Source organism: Lepeophtheirus salmonis, chromosome 9 (genome assembly GCF_016086655.4).
Source record: "Lepeophtheirus salmonis chromosome 9, UVic_Lsal_1.4, whole genome shotgun sequence".
Lineage (NCBI taxonomy): Eukaryota > Metazoa > Arthropoda > Copepoda > Siphonostomatoida > Caligidae > Lepeophtheirus > Lepeophtheirus salmonis.
The window spans coordinates 26,715,269-26,732,608 of record NC_052139.2 but is presented as its reverse complement, the minus strand read 5'-3'; the positions used below and the strand labels follow the sequence as shown (position 1 = coordinate 26,732,608).

Here is a 17,340-nt window from a genome sequence, read left to right as displayed (position 1 = left end):
TATTGATTTATTAAGTGTTCAGGTTTTAAACCGGTTTTCAATAATTAAAAATATTACTTATTCTAATTAACAAGAAGCAAAGAAATGCAATGTAATTTGTGGAAAAACTGTTGAGTTTTGAAACCCTTTATTTACATTCAAACACACCACAATTATATATTTTGTCATAAAATATGGCGAGTCCAAGTCAAAACAACTTTGAGAAATTGAGCCTAAAGTAATGAAATGTTGAAACTGTACCTTGTCTTGTCTGCTTAATTACTTTGGAATAATGACTAACTATTAAGTCCCTTTTTATTACAATCCATCATTATATTCATGAAAATTAATATATCTAAATTATTACTGGATAAATATAAAACTAAGCTTTTCTTCGTATTAAAGTTTGACTATTAAATGCATGTCGACTAGTGATATGCTGCAAGCTGAACTTTACTCCTCAAGTATTTGCGAGTTTCATAAAAATAAAAAACATTGGAGGAATTACGAAATATACTCGTTACTCACTCTTGTATTTTTTGCAGGCTAAGAAACTTCTCGATTTAAAAAAATCAAACAAGGTGTAGTAAACAGATAATCCGTTAATTTATGGATTTATTTATCATAAATGTGTATCTCCTAGTCGATTTCCATTATTTTATTCACATTTTCGACTATAAGCTTTGCCTCTTTGACAGCAAAATTACCGGAACGTAAGCGAATTTGATGTAAAATTGTATGTGAATGGCTGTTACAGGACAATAAACTTGTTTTCACCCGCCTATATTGAAGAAAAACCTGTAAAATATAGTGTCTTTACTGGTGTTCATCTTTTGACATGCACTCAAAACAATACTGCATCAAATAATCACAAATCTCTTAATCATATATATTGTAGCATGGAACTTTATCTTTTAACACAAGCCTGTGAAAGCTGATTCCAATTAAAGAGTATTGTAAAAAAAGTTATATGTAACATAATATTAGTTTTGAGATCAATAGTTTTGAAGTTTCTGAAAATACACACAAATGATCTATGATGTCGTATAAAGTTTATTTTTTGAATGTTGAATGTTTGAATTAATTACAGTATTATTATTATATTAATAATCAGGGCATAGGAATTTTTAATTTTACAGCTCTAGCATAGAAACTTCCAATTAGACAAATACATCAACATGAAAACACAAGCATTTATTGCATTTTTAGAAGGTAAACTATCTTTAATCATGGTTATACTCCTCACAAATTTATTTAATTGCGACTAAAGATAATATGGTGTTTTAATTTAAGAATAAGTAAAAATGAAATATATAAATTTAATTTTTTTGCTTTCTAGTAGAATATTTAGTATTTTAAATTATTTAAAAACAAATTATTTGTTGCAAAAAACTATAAATTTTTGAAGTTTATCTCCAAAAAAATGGAATTTAAATACAAAAATTCAAAAAGTATTATAATCTTAATTTTTGTACACATGTATGAATTTTAGAGAAAATTTAATAATTAAATTTTAGATTAACAAATGTGTATTTTTGATTTTCTTTTTCAAAACTAAAATATTTGACATTTTTTGAAATTTTCTGTAGATTTTTGATTTTTTTTTTTGCAAATAATTTAATATTTGAAATTTTTTCTGAACAGATGTGGAATTTTGAATTTTCTTTTTAAAAAATTTAATTAGAAATATTGATTTTTTTAATTTTTGTGAATACTACGGATCGCTTAAATTTTTTTCAATTTTTTTTACATTTTTGGAGTTTTTTTTAATTTCAAAAGCCAAGCACCCTCCAAGCGCCCCCAAAAAAAAAAAAGAAGTTATATATACTCCTGTGGACGCCTCTGAAAGTATTGACTATATATATACTGTAGATTCAAACTAATAAGAGGCTCTTTTAAGGAAGGTTAAAAAGGGATGAAAAAAGTAATTGAAGAACCACTCTGTCGTACATTTTACAAATTATATTATGTATTCCTTATTTATCCTGAAAACAAAATATGAGTTTTTTTTCAGTTGTACGTCATAATTAATAAATATTGAGATGTTTTTGTTTTTTTCTTTTCATTTCTTGGACTTGTCAAACTTGTATCTTTATAAACTTGTAGTATGTTTGTGTACATGAAAACACCATTATCACACAAAAATAAGTATCTTGTTAAGATATTCATGCTGTCTTGAATAATAATAATACAATGTAATACAATATTAATTTTTTATTTAGTTATGAAGTTTTTTCGAAGGGATCAATTTTACCTTCTTTAAGGAGGGACAGTTGAAAGTGGACTGATCCGCAGTTCCTGGTCAAACAAAGGAAAAAAACCATACAACATTAAATTGGTAATATTGTGTTAAAATCAAAATTAATTTTTGCCAAACTTTTCGGAAGCAAAAAGATCTTTAAAACACTCAGGAAAAAATATTTGTATATTATTTAAGTATTTTGTTAGGTTACAATTTGTTTTCTTCTTAATAAAAATAAGGATTATAATTTTATGTATAACAAGTCGTCGACGCTGTGCTAGGAAATCACACTAACCTCCCTCTCCAGAATGAAAATTATGGAGGAGTCCATTATGTTGAAATTTGAGGAAGAAGAGGACCACATGTCCTTGCTCAGAAAAGTGCCTGGGTCTATCATCGGCACTCTGGTCTCCTTGTACAGCTTCATAGTGTAGTGGAACACATTGTAGTATTTCAGAGCCTTTTGAATGGCCCTACAGCTAATCTGTCGAAAGGAAGCAAAATGATTGCTCGCTTCGTCCTTATGATGTCGTCTTTAGAGGCTAAAAAAACGTTTTAGAAAAGAGTTTATTTTATAACAAACAAAAATGGAGCTTGCTTAAATCATATTCACCAAACACAATCCAAAACTATGTACCCTTCTTTGAGGAATATTAATTAAAAGTTGCTGTTCTAAAACTTATGGGTCGCCTAGTATATTAGAACCAATATTCCATTGTTAATTAAATACCTTCACACTTCCAAAATATACATTTTAGGTTAAAATTAGTTAAAAAATCGAGGTGTTACTCAATTTCAAAGAAATTTATATCTTAAAGTATACAAATATATTTATTTATTTTTGATCTTTAAGTTGTAGGATTAAAGGTCCCGTATGAAATCAAAGGACAACTTTGGAGATATCGGGTTTATTTGCATGATAATCAATTACTTTTTTACAAAAATTGAAATGCAAAATTATTTAAAATCAGATTAGATAAATAACATGAAACATTTACAGATTCGTTATTATCGTGTCAAATACAAGTAAAATTATATTTCTGGTGTGTCAGCATAGACAAAAGCAATTTTGAACAAAAATAAAGATAAGAAAACATCCCAATTGTTTATATATATATATAGGAATATACACACAAGCTAATATTTCATTGACATATTAGAAGTCAACTATAGACATGTATTCAAACTTACGGAATGAGTTAATATACTCAATAATTTAAGTCATAATTTAAATCCTTTATTTGATTTAAACAACTTATGTTGACCCTTATATGAACCCTTGAAATAAAGTCAATACATTTTGACTACTTTAATTGAAATTTATGGAAACTCCATTGAAATCTGAACACTTCCTCATTCAATAATTAATAAAGGTTAAGTAATTGAAATTATTTTACTTTTTGATATATTAAATCATAAGTTCGTGCTTATGTTTCATGAAACCGTATCAACATCTGTATCAAAATATGGGGACTCGGCTTGACAAGCGTAGAAGTCATGTGAAAGGCACTGAATCTGTCATGGCTCAAAAGATTAAAAAAATGCAACAGTTTTTTGGCTGAGATAATTCGAAATGTTTTACACATTACAACAGATCACAATTTTAATGAGAGGATCTTTGCAGGCCCACTGGAAGAGGATAAAAAGCGTACAAGGCCTCCAAATCCGGCATATATTGCACTCAAAACTGTCTCTAGTGAAAAAAAAGAGTAAATAATTTTTTTATAATTATGATTGGTTTGATAATTGTTCCGAATTTTAGAATACAAAAACATTTTTTGAAATTATTTTCATACTTTGAAAATTGAAAAGCTAGAATGCTAAAATATATGCTATGAAATCCTATGTCTAGCAAGGATTTTACAATGCTGTAGTTTCTTCAAATCAAGTATTTAAAACTCGACTATTCCGGAAAAAACAGAAAGTTTAACACTTTTGCAAAATTGCCAACTTATAATTATATAATCAACTAATCATCTCCAAAAAAAAATGATTACATCTTGCATTTTATGCACAAAAAATAATCCCTTTATAACCTCTGAATGAAAAGTTATTTAAAAGAAAAAATTACCGAGTATTAAAATATAGAAGTTGGATTGTGTATGGATAATGAGGACGTCACCTATGTATCTGACATTATAAATAGTAAAATAAATTAATCTTAAAAAACTTTTGCTCAAATAAACACCCTTTGCCAGGATTAAATGGAAAAGACAAAGAGGTAGAAGAAGCACATACAAAGTTGTTTACTGTTGACGCCATTTTCAACGTCCAAAATGACTGTGTTTTAGACAAGACTAAGGCAGCATCCCAGAGGAGCACCTCATAATTGCCATATGCCGCCAAACCCCACCCAGTTTCATGGGCTGGTGTTACGTCAGACGAAAGAAAATGGCCCTCATATTCATTGATTAGGGTGTGAGTATCAACCAAACGTCTACAAGGACATGTTGGTCCACAAAACCCTACCCTGGCTCCAGGAAAACATATTATGATGCTCCTTACCTCTTCAGCCGAAAAAACCTTTCATATTTCAAAAAAGTGTGAGTAGGAGTGGTTGAAATCAACTTTCAAATTTTTTGCAAAAATAATAATTTGTGCCTTCTTGCAGCCTTGATGTGAATCCCATGGAATTTTCTAAGTGATACAACCTTCAGCCCAGCGATTGTAGCAAGCGCCCAACCCCCACATCCAGATACACTTTGAAACAAATCTTCATCCAGGAATGGGTCAATATATTCAACGAAACTGTCCGTGCAGGTTGGTATTTCGAACAAAATGATTTAATTTTACAATTTCATCTTGTACACAAAAGTTTTTGCTCATAAATACATTTATATTGAATTAATATACTTAAACATACATATAGATTCTCTTTTCAATTTATTAACTTAGTGCAATCCCTGTATTCTTGTTCTGTTATAAGGGATTTGCCGAGTAAATCATATGGCAAAAATAAAAATAAAAATTGTTTTTTATAGTAGATATAAAGTTGATATGCATTTTATTGCTTGGATTGACTTTTTCTTCATCGTAACAGAGCTGATACATTCATGCAATATGCATACCATTATGCCAATAAGTTTTTGTTTATGTACACTTGTATGCATATAAATATACTTTAATATTTGTTTTATTTATACAAAATCAAATTGACTCTTAAAACATACTTGGAAACATTTTTGAAGTAGATACAGATTTTTTTAATTTGCAACATACAAATGGTTATATCTAAAAAATATCATATATTTGTTTGGCAGCTGGGGTTTTGTATAAAATGTTCTTCAAAAAGGATTTCATACAAATATGTCGTATTCTATAAAAAAACAACTTAATTAAGTTATATATTGACGAACTTAAGAAAAGCTGACCTAAAAACATATATCGATTAAAAATAAAACTTATTAAAATATGTTTTTATTAAGTTTTACGGAAAAATGGAAAATAAAATCACCTCCTATTAGATTCAGAAAAAGGAGATTACAGGCGGAAAATTATAAAATTTATTTAATTTTTACTTGACATTGCCTGGAGTTATTAGGAGAAAAAAAAACGACATGCTTAAACATGCTTAAAAGGTATGAAAAAACCTCCCGAACCAATCCTCAGTGTTACTCTCAGTTTTTCATGAGACCATTCATATTTAAAGTAAGGATTTTTTTAAAAAGAAAAAAGTAAGTTCACCGATGAAACAGAATATAAGTTTGATGGGTGGGCTCTTTACTCTTTTTTCTTCAAAATTTAATCTCCCATTAAAAGAAGAATTATCGACAATCTTTGGTGTAAATTGATTTAAAAATGTATAATAAAATAGATATTAATAAATTTTAACAATATCATTACAATAGGTTCCCTGCATTTATTCTATTTTAAATGTAGAAAGTTTTCCTATTAATAGCAGTAACTCATTTTCTCCATCTTTCTCCATGTGGTCTTACACAAATCCCATATCTACACGAAATATACATTTGTGTAATGTTAAAAATCTTGTGCATTTTGGGTATGTAAAGAAAAGAAACCAAAAAACATGGTAACTCTGACCCTTTGAAAAATATTTTAGAACAGAGTAGCTATAAACAGCTGTTACAACGGAAGAAGGGGGAAAGAAAAAAAATATAGACATAGGGGAAATTACTTTGACGTCGATCCTGAATTATATTCCGAGTCGATCAAGGACTTACAATTTCAACTCTACTTCAAATCCTTAAGGTTATTCTATGTCTTTACAAGCACACACAAATACGACAAGAGGTTTTGATTATATTTGAGTCTAGTTCGAATAAAGATTTCACTCCTTGAGAATTAAAAAAGAATGACAATAGTCAACGAAAATTAACTCTTCAGTTTCCAAATTCAAAGAAAGAAAAGAAAAAAGGAGTGAACTAAATAATGGACACGATTTTTATTAGTAGATATATGAAAATCAAGTATATCTTATCATTGATTTGGCTTATGATTATGTAGGGAAAGTTCACCGCTCTTTTTTCACCCTGGAATGCCCCCCTCTTTTTACTCCTACGCAAGTTAATCCCAAGACAAGCTCATTGTTGAGAACGTTCATCATGAAACAAGTTCATTGCAGAGCAATTTTATCAAGAGGAAAGTTTATCCCCAGACAAGTTTCTCCCTAGAAAAATTCAACTCCAACAAAACATATTTTTGAAATATATCTTTATGAAAGTAGTCAACTTTGATGTAGTATACTATTCAACTTATAATTCAAAAAATTATTCATGAACATAATCATTATCTTAGTAAAGAAGTTTCTAATTGAAATACAAACTTTAATTTCCTAAGTTGAAAGATATACAAAATTTAGCTCTGAACCACCGATTGCAACAAATTTGCTACGTAACTTTATACTATTTTTATTTTCCTAAAGTGAATATAGATATATTACTAATGTCGAGTACAGGCCACTCATTTTACCTTCTTTAATAATTGTAATTTTTGATTATATGAAAATTTGTTAGTTCCTGGAGATGAACTGCCATGGAATGAGTTTTCCGCGGGATGAACTTGTCTTGGGATGAACTTTCCTCCCATTGAACATGTCGGAGCATGAACTTTCCGAGGGTGAAAGAGCAAGGTGAATTTTCTTGTAACCATTCGTGATATATGTAGTGATGAATATGGGAACCATTTTTTAACTACCCTGTTTCTTTGGAGTTGACAAACTGAAGACTAAATGTTCATGACCTTAGATGTTGTCATTATTAATCAATGTCTGAGGAGTGAACTTCCTTTTCTTCCAAAACCGAAATTTGAAACCGGATTGACATTTAAAATTGCTCATAATAGACAGAGATTAATCTTAAAGCTTTGTTTAAGATTTTTATTTGAAAGTCCTAGTTGAGGATAATTGAGGATTGTCATTCGGGTAATTATTCAAAATGGCATCGTTTATTTCCTTCTCCCCTCCTCTTCCCTTGCCACAGCTGAATGTAATTGATTTAATGAAACATTAGTACAGCTAAGCTGCTCTCCCCAAAAACATTATTCAAATTACCACAAGAATTACGGATTTGGTTTAAATTTGTAATGAGCTATTATTGAGAATGAAACATTTTTGTAATGAAATATTGCATTTTGTAACTCAATCTAAATGGGAGTGATGAAGTCTTATAGATGATAAACAATTTCATTTTGATGAATACTTGATTAGTGATACATTATAAACAAAAGCCATGAAAGGCAAATAATATAATACAGTTTAAAAAGCTAACACTTAGATTAGCAAAATATTTGCTATTATTCTTATTTTTGGATTTTTGTTATATAAAACTTATTTTAGGCTTTTAAACTTAAATTATTGAAAGTATATATTCTTTGAGTATATTTTAGACATATATTGGTTGAACCCTATAATAATTTAAAAAAAGCAATAAATTGTAAAAATCAAATAATTAGGAGTAAAGGTTTGAATATAACAATCATATTTATATTCATAGTTAAAAATAGAAAATAAGGTTTTATCAAAACTCCTTTTTTTGGAAAATATTGAATAAATTTACAAAAAAATATATATATATCAAGCTAAAATTTTTATAAATCATACAATTTATTTTACATTAGGTAATTTTGTATAAACATTTTGTCACGAGATATTTTGCCATATAACAATCTTGCCTCCAGGATATTTTGTTTTAAAATATAAAAAATAATGATGAGGACGATACCCAAAATTTCAATACATACATACTATCAAAAATGTACTATTTAATGAGGTGGATCCTGAGATAAAATGGTTAATAAAATTAGTATAATAAGAATACTTAAAATATAAAAACAGGGCAACAATTCGAGCCGAAGAACTGCTTATTACTACTCTGTGATTAAGTATGCTAGATAACACTCATAGATGACAGACAATCTTAATACGAGAGTATAGCATAATTCTATCATTAGTCTATTTGTCCAACAAAAACAAAAATCATTCAATGCGTTTTACAGTAATACACATTACAGATGTTGATTAAAAAATCATTATCGATAAAATAAACAAGAATAATGTATAAAACTTATTGATTTATATTTTATGGAAAAATATCCTTTAGGAAAAAATTGAATTATGGAAAATTGTCTGGTGGCAAAATAGTTTAAATCAAAGTACTAACTCCCATTAATCAACCACTAATCAACATGAGCAAACTTTTGTTCCTCCTGAGTCTCAATAAAGTCAGACGTGATAGATTAGATAAAGCACACAATGACATATATATTTTCTGATGAATTTGACCTTCATTGCTCTCAATGACGGCCTTCAAGGAGCCACTCTAGCAATGTAGTCCCTTCTCATAAGCCTCCACTCTATCTTCACAGAGGACTCCAGATCCGTGATATTGCTGTGGCGTGATTTGAAGGCCTTGGACTTGACTTGACGCCAGATAGAGTAATCCAGAGTATTCAGATAGGGGCTCTGCGGAGGCTAGAAGTTTTTGAAGTAGAACTCCACGTTCACTTTTACCCAGGCTTGCAATACATTGGCTGTGAGGGGGCTCGAGATCTCTCAAATTATTCACTAATTATTCATTTCATTAAGTCTATTTTTTTTTTAAATTTATCAGTTGACTTTGGTTGCAATCCTAGGGAGTTACCACAGGGAAATAATCATTTTCATTTTTTATACTCAAGTTTTTTTAAATCATATCATATTCATAGTTCATATTGTCTAATAGTGTTATATATTATTAAAATATATTATCTTTGTTATTTCAAGACTACTCTCATCTCCAAAAAATGAAAGAAAATGAACATGTTAATCCTTACCTTGTGACGATTTATGGAAGGAGAGCAACTTAGAGCTGTCATAATATTTAGTTAGATCAGCTGCATCTAGCCGTGAGATTAAGGATATATACACATATTCTACTCCGTGTCCGTATACAATTGTATAGGGAGAAATTACGTCGATGTTGATCCTCAATTCTACTCCGAGTCCAACAAGGAATTAAATTTATAACTCCTGAGCCAACTTTCTTTGTTACTCGCTCTCTTTCATGAGTACACCCACTAGTTATTACTTTATATTTAGATGTTTTGTCTTCATGTATTAACTAATAATGATAACTTCTGTAAAAAATAAACCTCTTGAGACTGCTAACAAGAAAAACCTCTCCCACATTCTAGGACATATTTTATACACCTCTGCTCATCTCTCAATTCATTTACATAATAATTATGAACATGATGAAAATATTCAAGGACTCAATGTTAGACTCGTTGAATATATTTAAAAAAACTTGGATTTATGCATAAAGACGTGATATTAGACTTGGACTAGATTTATAATGACCCTTTCCAACTTTTTGCACTAATAATGCATCCATATATTATATGTGCCCCGTCAACATAATAGCAAGCTTGAACAAAAAATCTAAAAGTGAAGTGTGATTACATTTGTAGTCCTGTACGAATTGTCGTCTATTTCTACTAAAAAATTATGAGTATTAAACTTTTAGTTGTTGTGTCATAAATTGCAGAATTGTCAGAAATTGTTTGATTGAATTTGAAAAGGGCATATTAGGGCCAATAAGAGCTGTTTAAATAAATAAAAAAGTTTCTAAACTATAGCTTGAGTTCTTTTGCATCTTGATTCATGGCACAAATTTGAATAGTAAGTTTTTATGAGCTCAAATATGCTTGGAAAATATTGGGCTGAATGTATACATGAAGGAAATAAGTAGTGATGTGCTACAAGGAAAGCTCGAAAAAAGGTCTAGTTTTACTAAGTAAATAAAAAAGACACCCAAAACTCGGATCGTGTTCCTGTGATGTGAGAAATTACTCATATGAAATAATATTTCTCTCCGTTTTCTTTTTCAGACTATCAAAGCAAATAAATCCTCGAACAGTATTTTTTTATTCGGATCCAAAAAGTTTGGCGGCTACAAGAAGAAGAAAACTGCTTTATCTCAACATGTTAAGATGTAAATCTCATTATTACAAATTAGAGAAAGGAAAAACTATTTTTAAAAAACAAATTTTCAATAATCCTTTATATCAAAAAATATGATTTTTTGACTGACAAATTTTTTAACATGGAAAAAGTGTGTTAGAAAGTACCTTGGGGATCTTCAAAGGGTTGACTGGAGTGTCTGTAGTCCTCTTAAAACAATGAATATGTGTCTTTATCACTCAAAAATTATCAATTAGCCAAAAATTGTGAGTCAAATTTTCTATAATCCTATATAAAATATGACTTTTTGACTGACGAATTCATTAACTTACAAAAAGTCTTGTAACAAGTGTCTTGGACGTCTTCAAAGGGTAGACTGGAGGGTCTGTAGTCCCCTTAAATCAATGAATATTGGTCTTTATCACCCTAAAATTATCAGTTAGGCAAAAATTGTATGTTTAATGCGCAAGAGAGTAAGGCTTTTGAAAGAAGTAACAAGTATGCCAGCGAGTAACAAGTATAGAGGGTATTAATTTTTATATTTTTTAATTCCTCGAGAGTTGCTTTTTTTTATAAACTCGAAAATACTCGAGCAGCAGTATTCAGCTTGCGGCACATCACTATAAAAAAGTTTAAATTGGGATTTTATCTTTTTCTTTATTTTGGTTAGGAATTGTTTTATTGTGGAGGGACCAGATTTGTATTCTTAGAAGAACCATCGTCAATGTCTAACAACAAAATATTCTGAACAAAACTTTGGGTAATTTGGAAATGACACTCAAGTTACACAAAATTGACCACCAGAATAAAAGAATTTGTTTATTTAGTTGAAGGATTGAAGCTATAATTAAACTTCTTCTGTATCTCATTTCTTTTTCTGTCCAAAAACAATAATAATAAGCCTATAATTGAGTCAAATATATCTATATTTATATGAAGTAAAAATATTGTTAGATGTTCTACTGCTTTTGATTTATGTTCAAAATTGTTTTCATGCTGACGCACTCTATATGTACTTATCTATGTAGGAGGAACCAAAATGTTTCCTTTATTGACTAAAAAAATATACCCAAGTGAGAAGTATTAAATCATGAACCAGCTCTCATTTGAAGAATAAATAAAAAAATAATTAATTCTTTCACATACATCTGTCTGTAAACTTTATCATGAAATAGATATTTTTTTATTATATACTTCCATTTGAAGTCTCTATTCAATTATATTTCATCAAGGGCAGAATTATATTGTATCCTTTTTTTTTTTTTTTTTTTTGACAAATTATTTTTCCCCTATCATATCAATTCAAGGTACAGATTTGACCCGCAGGCTGATAATTAAAGTGGCTGGTTGTAAATATCTGTTGTGTACAAGTTTTGATTTACTTACTACAAGCTATAAGCTGTAAAGGGTGCTCAAGATATATATGCAACCACTTTGGCATGCAATCAATCGAAGAAGTTAATTGATCCAAATATTTGGAAAAGGCACGGATCCCCAATTGGAATTTGTTATACAATAGACACTACATATAACAATTGTTCGAACTGTGAGACTCAGTGAGACGTTCGATCGCAAGTTTAGAAGATAGTTTGAGGCCTCTAAAAGTTTATTTGAGGCAAAAAAAGAAATGCAGGCTGAGGTTAAAAGTCAAAGTGACTGTGTCCAGACACTTAAATTTGTAGCCAGAATTCAGCAAATTGTCAACGGGGGCCCAGTGAATTCCATAACTGCAATTGCTTGATAAATTGGTCGGTAAAAGTCACAGATTGGGCTTTGTATTAACGAAACCCTTCGTTACTGCCCATGTAAAAACAAAAAAGGCCAGATTTTGAAAAAAAAAAAAAAAAAAGCTAAAGAGAAGCGCTTTATCCCTTTTAAAAGTTCCTCAATTGCCTTTAGCACCCACTTCAACGAAACATGCTCTAGTTTTTCTCGTACGAGAAAAAGTTTTACTACAACCAGATGGTCAACGATCAGAATAACGGGTGGTTTGCCTTCTGCCCCAGGAATATGCCCGTAGTCATGCAGACAAAATTTCAAGCAAACTTTATGATGTTTGGGGTTGTAATATCCGAAGCACATCATGTCCCTCATGTACTTTAGGAACAATAATAAATTCAAAGCGACCAAATGATGAAAGCTGGATCGCACTTTGGCCTCGTTTATAGACTGATATTCTGTCTAGAGGTGATTTTGTTTAATGGAATAATTCAGAATCCATCAAACATTCATAATATAATTTTATTTTTTTAATCTCATACTGGTTGGAGTGGAAATTGCTTCTTGAAAAATAAATCATTTTCGCGGTACTGATAGCTTGCACACACTCTATTAGTAAATTGTACTAGTTGAAACCATAAAAAATGAGATGAACACCTGAAAGATTTACAGTAATTGGGATGTGAATCATATTATAATTGAATATTCCATGGAAGATCGATATATTAATGTTGTAATTTTTGTTCATTTTAATAAAAATTACAAAAGAAGAAAAAGAATGTTCAAATACCCAGGGACAAAAAACATACACTCTAAAAAAGGTTTAATCTTTACATCTCTCTTATACATATATTGAGTTATGCTTCTCTACGTTGTCAGTGAATGAATTATATTCTTATTATATTGTAAAGTAAAGTGATTTTCACCGTATTCTTTTCCTTTGAGTTCTTTGAAGAGATAAAGACGTTTTGAAATTTAAAAAAAAAACCTTTAATGTGTTTATAGGTAGATACATGATAACACATGAACAATGTGTTATTAAAATACTTTCCAAGGGTGTGGCCTCACCCTCTCCTATAACTTAAGGAGTTCCTTCCTGCTATTACTTTTCTCCTATATTGAAGTCAAGTGGTGCCTTAAGATACAAGTTAATTTGTTTCGGAACCAGCAAGCTCACAATATACACATATATTTACTATGTAAACATAATTAATCAATGTTCCCTCTTCTTTTGTTTTTAATGTTGTCTCTCGATACAAAAGAACCCTCCAATGTTGTTGTTTTTTTTGTTATATCCTCAATTTCTATCAATAAATTATACTTATTAACCCATTTGGGTGTGCCCCAAGTTGCACTTAAAGTAGCCAAAAAATAATAAAAAATCTTTTTTACACATAATGGGATGGTATGAAAATTTCCCAACTTTACAAGGGTACAAAACAATTTTTGCTAAATTCGTTTTTCAACATAGTCTCTTTGTAAATCTCCGCACTACTCCCAGCGATGGTTCAAACTCTGTAGCCCCATGTTTGCCTCTGCAAAATAATTGTTCACGAGACATTTTTTCTTTTTGGCTCAATTACTCCGAGTTGGATTGACTTAGACGCATCAAATTTAACTACGATAAAGCTTTCTATGTCTGCTATTTTATTAAATATATTTTAAGGCTACATCTACAAAAATAAATATTTAATGACAGCTCAATACTCCATTTTTTCAATTTTTACAAAAAAAACTTTGGTCATGTCACTCAAACCACTGTTACATAACAACTGTGCGTACAAAATGTCTGTAATTTTTGGGAGTAACGGTCAACAGTTGCTAGAGTGGGGCAAATTAACACAATCTAATTAAACTTTGATAAGTTAATTAACTTTTAACTTATATTGTTAATTATTCAAATAACATTACTTTAAATTTTACTTAATTACTTAATAATTTTTTATCCAAATTAACTTTTAACTAATTTTTTTTTCAATTGTATTATCTTAATTTTAACTTAACTTGATTAGGCTCATTAGTTCATGTTAAATTTATTATTAAATTCTCAGTTGAAAAACTAAAAAAAAAACACTTTTTCGAAATAACTGTTAGTTCTCCGATAACTTAGTTAAACACTGTGTCGACTCATTCTGTTTTACTAAACTTTGGACCTAGGTAACTCCAAACAAACTCGTTTTTATATTATCTCCGATATTTTTATAATTTTACATATATCATGTTTCTTTTACCTTCATTTAATTAGTTAATTTATCTTGCATTGCTTTTTTGCTTTGAAAAAGAAGGTGATGGGAGTTTGAATCTTTTTTTTTTTCTCTATTGTTCAATTGGGAGCAGATAAAATCCCAGCCTTAGAGACCGACAGAATAATCTTTATTATAAAGCCTTAATAAATCTCTCAGTGGACTAACTGAAATTCTTAATATCAAAATTAATTTTAATTTAACTAAGGTTGGGTGGGTTAATATAAATTGAAGTACTCTAAAGTTAAATAACTTAAACTGAACAATTTAATAAAATTAAACTCGAAATTAAATTTAACTTAATTAGTTAATTTTCATAGAAATCGACATTAACTTGAACTCTACTACCTTCACCAAAATGTTAGATATGCTTTAATCCAATGGATTCAGATCTGGTAATGATGTGGGCTACATGTACGCAGGCCATAAGTTACATAAATTGGACTCAAGCCAAACATGCGTCGAATCTTTCCCTAGCTGCATACACAGTGGTGTGGAAACACCCCAAAAGATTGACAATGCCCCTGGGATATATTTCTGCATAGAGCATAAAAGTCGTTAGATATTTGAAACTTGTTATTCTACTAGTTAGTCTCCATTTTAAACTTTTTATACTTTTTCAGATTTCAGTTACTTGTACTCTATTTTTTTATTTTTCTTTATTTATCTAGAAATGTTGTATCTTAATGATACGCCATATTTAAGTTTACACTAGAGATGTTTCTACAATATTTATTATGGAAAGACTTTCATACTAATAATAACACTTGAAGACACTAAGGTATAAGAAACCGTATAAAGTAACATTAATAAAGCTACAACCACTAAATTTAATTTGGCATATACCGGGAGTCCGGAAAGTCCTGACTGATTTCTAACTTCCAATTTCATTAAGATCTACCAGGACTAAAAGTAGAGATACAGAGAAATTTTTTTATAAAAAAACTTCGCTTGGTTATAATCTATAATATGTTTTTAACAATTTGGCCTTTAGCTTCCATAACAGCCACAACACGGGGACGGAAGGAGGAGCAGGTGTTCTTGATGTAGGTGGGGTCCATCTTGGCCCAGGCCTTGGTGATACTGGCTTTGAGAGCTTTGGCACTTCTGTGGCGTTTTTTGCAAGCCTGCCTCTCAATGTGCGCCCAAATGCTGAAATCCAAGGGGTTCAGGTCGGGGGAGGAGGGGGCCAGAAGTCCTTAGACCATAATTCCATATTCTCCTTCAACCACTTCTGGGTGTTCTTGGCTGTGTGTGCGGGTGCCACATCCTGCTGGAAACACACCCTCTTGCCAGGATACTTCTTCCTGATCCATGGGACCGTCTTGGTCTTGAGCACCTTGATGTAGTCCTCCGAGGTGAGCCTGTATCCCTCTTGGAAGAAGACTGGATGCATGGTTTTACCATCTGATCCAACAGCTCCAAGCATCATGATGCTGGCTGGGTGCTTGGTCATGGACACACAATGTTCAGATCCCACATAACCATTAAGGCTAATGTAGCGATCATTGGAAAAAATGAGAATTTTGTCCCCATTGCTTTTCCTGTTGTTCAAAATCTTCTTGTATCGGATGTATCTGGTCTCCATATTGACCATAAACAACATGGGACGGGTGGTGCGGACCAAGGACTTGCCCCTAATGTCCTTGACAATGTTGGCAGCAGTAGTCGTACCCATGCTGTTCTTCTTGGCAATTGTTCTGATGCTCAGAAGAGGATTTATCTTGATCTGGGCCCTGATCTTCTTCTTAGTGGCCTTGGTGGCCTTTAAGACAGATTTCCCACTTCGAAGCTTGTCTTCCAGACCTTCCCCCTTTTCCAACCTCCTCTTGATCCTGCCAATGGTGCTGGAGGACATGCTGGTGGCCTCAAAGAGTTCCATGTGGCTGATTCCTGCACGAAGCAGAGCAGCTACTTCATGTCTTTTAGCCTCCATGTCAAAACAATTATGAGTTTCGAAATGTTATTGAAACAAAACTTGTGAATCTGAAGACGGTCTTTAACTTTTATTCAAGCAACATTTACTTAAACAGTCTCTGAAACCTCGAAAAAAGCCATCGAAGGTACCGGTCAAGACTTTCGGGACACTCCGTATTTAAATAACTTTTGTTTGTTATACCGGTACTTTAATGGTACTGGGGTATCGGTAAGTTTATAAACTATACAAAAATACCTAAATGCTGATCTATACTACTTTAAAATAGAAAACTGCAGTAGCTGGCATTTTGGAATAGCAGATATATTATAGTAAACGCAACTTGCAACTGCAATCATGTGGATTTTCGAAGAATGCACTTTCGCTTTCTTAAGAACAGGAATTTGAATGGACTTGCAGGCCTTCCTGTCCCATCGTTTGGTCTTTTGCATTGGATGAGAACAGAGTTTGTGAAGACCAACGTTTATAACTCTGTTGTCCACAAAATGATTCATCCATCAGGAGATTTCTTATCCATAATCTTCCTGGATTCCAAAGTTGTTTTTCCAAGACGATCATCTCTCAACATAGAGGTACACGCTATTGATATGATATGGTGATGGAATATAGAGCTCATTCTTTCGGAAGGGCAATAGATCCAAAGTAGTCATAGAAAATCACATGCTGTCCTGCCACAAGATTTGTTTTTTGGACCATTTCCATAACAATTTTAGGACAATGACTTAGCCCATAGTCAAAAACTTTTGTATATGAGCCGCAATACCGTTCAACATAAAGTAAAGTTCTATCGGATTTAGTGGCAGTCCATAGTTTCAATTGGAAT

General features: G+C 31.0%; 1 long non-coding RNA gene across 1 annotated transcript; it reads left to right on the top strand.

The window, feature by feature from the left end:
• The first annotated feature begins 4,056 nt into the window (after window positions 1–4,056).
• LOC121124743 (uncharacterized) lies at window positions 4,057–9,800 on the top strand. The gene is made up of 3 exons (XR_011781805.1): window positions 4,057–4,764; window positions 4,833–4,981; window positions 9,441–9,800. It is a non-coding gene; the product is annotated as an uncharacterized lncRNA (long non-coding RNA).
• Window positions 9,801–17,340: the final 7,540 nt, after the last annotated feature.